This window comes from Ptychodera flava, chromosome 21 (assembly GCF_041260155.1).
Source record: "Ptychodera flava strain L36383 chromosome 21, AS_Pfla_20210202, whole genome shotgun sequence".
Taxonomy (NCBI): Eukaryota; Metazoa; Hemichordata; class Enteropneusta; family Ptychoderidae; genus Ptychodera; species Ptychodera flava.
In genome coordinates this window covers 19,738,870-19,745,294 of record NC_091948.1, presented here as the reverse complement: position 1 = coordinate 19,745,294, position 6,425 = coordinate 19,738,870, and the positions used below count along the sequence as shown (strand labels likewise).

General features: G+C 39.7%; 1 pseudogene; it reads right to left on the bottom strand.

Moving 5' to 3' along the window:
• Positions 1-1,447, bottom strand: part of LOC139122242 (tubulin alpha-2/alpha-4 chain-like) — a 4,746-nt pseudogene extending 3,299 nt beyond the window's left edge.
• Positions 1,448-6,425: the final 4,978 nt, after the last annotated feature.

The following is a 6,425-nucleotide window of genomic DNA, read 5'->3' as shown; positions in this document are numbered from 1 at the left end:
AAGATGGAACTCGTAAGGCACTTTAATTTCTTCTCACTTGGAAGACTGTTGATACATGATTTTACCCATTCTGTGTTATGGCTCTGAGATTTGGGATTTCAATACTATGACGTGTTAGAGAAAATCCAGAGAAAATGGTGCAGAATATTTTTAGGGGTTGCACGTCATACCACAAATGAAGCTGTATTGGGGGATTGTGGCCGGTTACCTATTCATTTTCATACTTTAAATCGTAACGTTGTATACGTTTTTGGACGAGACTGACTCGGATGCCTGAAAATCGTCTCCCTCGACAGGCCTGTCGAATGTTATGTAATTTAGACTCTTTAGGACGCCATACTTGGGCAACTTCTGTCAAAAATATCCTGTTATCACATGGTTTTGGTGTTCTTTGGTTTACACAGGAAGTGGGTAATGTAGATTTATTTATGTCAATATTTGAGACAAGAGTTCAGATATTATTAAGCGACAATTGCAAACCAGATTGTCACTCAAACCTAAACTGAGATAATACAGAGAGTATAAAAGTTTATTAGAGCCAGAAAAAATACCTAACACTTCATTGCAATTATAAAGTATTCAACCATTTGCTCGTTTCCGTTGTGCTGCTCTTCCTCTTGCAATAGAGGAAGGGAGAAGACATGGTATTGATGCATCTTTAAGATTTTGTAATCTATGTACAATGAATGCTGTCGAGGATGAATACCATTTTCTTTTAGTGTGTCCGTTGTATAACGATTTAAGGAAACTTTACTTACCAAATGAAATTATTGTACAACCGAATTTTCACAAGTTCAAAAAACTACTCAGTTCAAACAATACTGATCAACTGGTCAGTCTCAGTTATTTTGTATATAAAGCCTTGAAATTGAGAGAATCACACGTACACAGTGATTGATGCATGCATTCTCCTCACTGTTCTTTTGTGTTACAGTTGACGAAATTGTATGTATTTCCCTTTCTTTCTGATCTGTATTATTCTCTGTCACAAGTTATGTATTCTATATAACTCCCCTTTGTATATGGGCGGTGGCCTTGGAATGCAAAATAAATACTTACTATATACATAAAGTTTGCACATCGACCGCATTTAAACTGATCGGTTGACCATCGCAAATCATGCGAGATTACCAGAGAAAAGTTGTCGAGAGTTATAGTCAGGGAAAATCTGTGTTCGTCTGTGCACCAACTGGCAGCGGTAAATCACTGACGAACGAAGTATTAGTCGTCCCACATTGTTCTGATTTTTATCACTTCGGACAAAACTGTACTGATTAAAATCCCCCCCGCACATATTGCTCTAATGAAGGAGCAAGCCTAGTTGAACGAAAGAGGACTGAATCAAAGCTACATCAGCGACCACAACGTTGACATGACCTGCGTATAAGGCTGGTTCAACTACGTTTTCGGCGATGAGCAGAGGTCCTGCTGACTTTGGTGGGAGCATGGAGGTTTTTTTTTGTACCTCAGTGATCGCATCGACATTTTATCAACAACGCCATGTCAGTTTTATGCACATCTCTTGGGGGATCGAAAGGTAACTCCTCCCAATATGCCAATTACGCTGATGTCTATAGTATTATGAATAACAGATCAGTAAATACATAACGTACAACTCATCAACAAGTCTGGATTCCGGAGAAACTCCCCAGTATAGCGCTCTCCCCGCCTATCGCGTTCACCCCATTCACGCGTTTCACATGAAAACAGAACGCAAATCATCGCGAACACCCCACTAAAACATTCCACAAATCACAGACTTGAACCAAGTCTACGGGTAAACATATATTTCGTTTTAAAAGAATTAAGAATGAAAACTAATTTACCGATTACAGTTGGTTCTAAATCTACGAAGATTGCACGGGGAACATGTTTGCCAGCACCGGTCTCGCTGAAGAAAGTGTTGAAGAGTCATAACCACCACCGTGATTTGCCGTTGGGCATCTGACCATCAGGTAGGATACCATGTTCCAAGCAGTACAACCCCAGCATGCATTGCCGATTTGTACTCCAGCTTGACCAACGTGGACTGAGATACATTCACGCTGGAGTGAAACGAAATAAGCAATTAAACGTGGATATTGTATCGTTATTATAAGTAGTATATTACGACTTATTGTAACACGGTTGAAACTAATTTGGGATAATTGGATGGCGAAGTAATGTCGGTTTAATCTACAAGTGTAAGCTCATCTGCTCTTCTTTTTAAGTTATACTTTTGCTTTTATGAGTAATTTGTACTATTGCAACATTCAGCTATAGGTCACCTAACACTTTGAGAAATTTGAAAAATATGAATATCCGATTATCCTAAATCAGTTCCAATCGTGTTTTGTTCATTTTTCACAAAATCCTATGGTTTCTCTGTCGCAAAGAATGGATATGACTAGAAATGATGCATCATCTTTGATAGGTATCATACGTTTTACTAAAGTACACAATTGTACTTCGGGTGTATAAATTTGCGATATTCGGCTATTCTGAGAAACGACCAGCCACATATTGCTTGCTGTAGATATCAGGGAGGGCGCCTTGATGATCAGCGTATACACCTCTCCTAGGATTCGGTTCTGCAGCGTAGCCAGGGCCCAGATTCTTCATCCTTGCGATTTATTCAAACATTCAAATTGGCAACGACATTTTCATTCCCAACACCTCTTGCTTGGTATAAGTGCAGCTGACAGCATGGTGTAAAGCAAAGCCGTACAGTGCCTATTTGAAGGGAAATGCTTCGCGTATGTGTCTACAAATCTGGGGTCAACCCGTGTCACGTAGATCTCTACTTTTTATGTGAGTCCTGAATGTGAATTACAATAAATCGGCCTTGCGTTACACTGCCGATATTCCAAATTCATGATTAGGAGAATTTACTGCTAAATCGCTGTCTGTGAAAAACAAGCCCTTGGAGATCCTTTCTCGATTTGAAAGTGACGTAATTGCTGCTTTGCAATTTACTATATCACTCATTGTAGTGTAAAAACAGTGTAGTTATATATAGCAGTCCGTTTCACTATATATTAAAAGCATTATTTTTGGTTCATTTTTGTAGAGAGAACTGGAATGTGCGGGTCATTATGCAAACCTGAGCACAAATTGACACACAACCAGACTTAACATTATTGATGATCGATACCCGTTTCAATGTGACGCTTTGTTTTCATGCATTTACATAAATGACAAAAGCGCACATAAAAAATAAAAACGATGGAAATAGAATTGAAAAAAAAAGACTCTGCGGGAATGAATTCAAAAGCGTCATTTACACAAAAATATCGTAGTATCATGTTTTTGCACGACCATTTGGTGAGTACATTGTTCCCCATTTCGAATTATGACGCGTTAATGCAAATTAAAATCACGTGATTGTCGTACATGGTTTATCAAGGACGATGTCAACGAAATATATTTTACGGATATGAGCTGTGCAACATAATCAAGTAAACTGAAACATTTTTGACATTAAATTTCTGACAGTACACAATAGTAGTAATAGGTGGCACCGGTAACGGGTGGATTTTGGCACTGAGGAGCAGGAGAGCAGTGAGGAGCAGTGAGGAGCCCTAGGGCCTAAACAGCAATTAGGCTTTGAGGAGCCTAGGTGCCTATGTTTTGGATCTGCCGACTATATAGTTTCGTTTTTGGTTCTGACCCCCTAGCTTGGTCAAATTAGTAACTCGGCCGCCGATTGCTTTGGGGCATGCTCCTTGGGCATGGTTATTGATGGATGGCACTAAGGAGCCGCAGGCGTCGGTATTTTGGCTGTGCGGAGCCCTGAGGAGCCCTGAGACACGAACAGAAAATTTGGCAGTGAAGAGCCTCAGGTGCCGATATTTTGGCAGTGAGGATGCCTGAGGAGTCTTGAAGAATGAACAAAGCAGTTGGCAGGGAGGAGCCCCAGGTGCAGACGTTATGGAACCCCTAACTAAGTCGAAATTAGTGCTTTAGCTTTTGATAGCTTTGTGTCTTGAGGCATTGACAATTGGTCCCACAAGGGATGACACAGACAGATGGCAGTCAGAAGCCGCAAATGCCAGGATTTTACCCCCTAACTTGGTTCTAACTTGGCCAAAAAAATTAAAATGTTTCACCTGACCCCTTTGCTTTGGAAAGGTTACAATTAAAACCACCAGAACAGCCATATTTGCACCGGCACCTTTACGTAATTAAAGATTCCGAAATGCAAGTTGTTGTTTTGGGGATTTTGCGACAATTGTCATGTTTTGTCATGTCGTACATTGAAAATCCTGGCAGACATATCATGATTAAAGTTTCCTTACATCATTTATCATTTGTAAAACAGAATTATTCTTCCAGAACATCTCACCTGTAATTTTGTTAAAATTGCCAAGGTTTTCTGAACATACAATATTTTGGGTGAAAATACACTGACATGTTTGATTTTACGTGCATTTTCATCCAATGAGTAAAAACTACTCCAACTAGGATTTCTGAGTTTATTTATATTTTGTTTGTTCACATGAACTCCGGTTTTGCATAAGTATGGCAAATAAAAAATATACAGTCTCATGAAATAGAGTGAAAATGGATTTTTTGAGATTTTCCGTCACCTAGCTTACTGACCCACTTGCCAATAATATTCCATACAGAAATGTTCTTAGTGCCCTGAGCACGAATGTCGTGACCGTGTTGACAGTGAAGGCACGTACATATCCAAGTAGATGGTTGAACACCAGAACCGTGAAATTTGTATGCATAGGGTTAGTTGTTTTTGTCTTCAGATATGATTTCTGTTTGTTGGTGTTTTTATAAAATGGCAAGTTGCAAAATCACTCGCAAAAAGTTGTATTACCATCTTTATTATCCGCCATGTATTTGCACAGTACCCAGATAAGGTTGATTGCTCTTTACAATGACAACACAACGGGGACTTTCTAACCACGCGACAGATTGGCGCGTCAAGTTTACACCACGAGTGTTTGATTGACAGCGAGTTTCAAACCGTCAATTTCTGGCCTAGATTTTCGCCACCGACGCACAAAAATCATAAAAAATCCTCCTCGGGTCTTATCAGTTTTTGATTGTAAGTGCATCACTTGATTGCAAAGATACTTACGATGATAACTTGTAAGTATATGTGACCTTTTGCGATCGATAAAGGCGAAAAAAGCCGCATTTACTGGAGCGTGAGCCTGTGTGTTACCCCTACCGGTTCCTCTTACACAATGAATGCCGCCCCCTAGACTTGGTGAATTTAAAAAAAAATAAAATAATTTGTTATGGTTTCTCTTGTGTCTCTCCTATATCATACAAACCTAATTAGAATTCTGCAGCCCAGGCAAGGTTTTCCTTGCGGTTGAACGCGATACCTTTGAGTCTGCGCAGTAGTGAGTTAGTTTATGCCGGATTCCGGGAGAAACTCTCCTGTATAGCGTTCACCCCACTCACGCGTTTCACATGAAAACAGAAAATAAATCATCGCGTTCACCCCACTAAAACATGCACAAGTCACAGACTTAAACCAAATCTACCTTGCCCCCTTTATAGGGGACATGCGTCTTTAAGCAGTTTAGCGAAACACAAAAGCATGACACATTTACAAGTAAAATACGGGAATGCAGCTGCACACATCGGCTATAAAATTATGTTTGTAGTTCTGTGGTTAAACGTTTTGTGGTATGGTTTGATTGTGTAATTGTTCAGTGACTATTTAAGTGTAGTATATTCATGCTGTGCACTGTGTTGTGTGTCGGCTTTTTGGTGTTAGAAATTAGCCATGGCGAAACGAAGCCGGGTCGGTTATGTCTGAGACACTGTGATCCTTTTGACGCTTTTGTTTCGGAACCCTGAGTAGTTCCTTTATCAGTCGCTTGAGTTTATGGGTTTTGTTTGGTTCTTGTTTGATTGCTTTGCTCTACTAACAGTGTTGTTAGAATATATATACCTCCATGGTTAAAGCTTTGTTGAAGACGCTGTTACCACGTCATTGCTGTTCCTTTTGTTTGTTCAGTCTTGCTTTCACTAATTTTTATGTTTTTCGATTATATGCGATTATTATTTGTTTCGGAAAGACTAGTTTCAGCGTAGAACCTAAGAAGAGACCGTTTTTAGGGTCTGTGGTTTCAGCATTTCATGGGATATATTAGCGGTCTCTTTGTATGGGCTCTTCACCCGCGTAGTTTTATAGGGTGAATGAGTGAGTGAGAATATATTTTCTTATAGGAGATTTCTCTCTAGGGTCTATGCTGTGGTATACTTCAGAAAAGAAAAATCTTTACGTAGGTAAGTTTAGCTTGGGACTACCCTTAGTCTTTCCAGTAACAATGAGCTACTGTCAACGTAGCTAATGCACCATAGGTACGATGCTGTGTGGACCTCTGTGTACATGTTCTGTTCACTACGTTATAGGCCATACGCGACAATAGTGCATAACACAGAGCTGTATAAAACAGAACCGTAAACAAAAT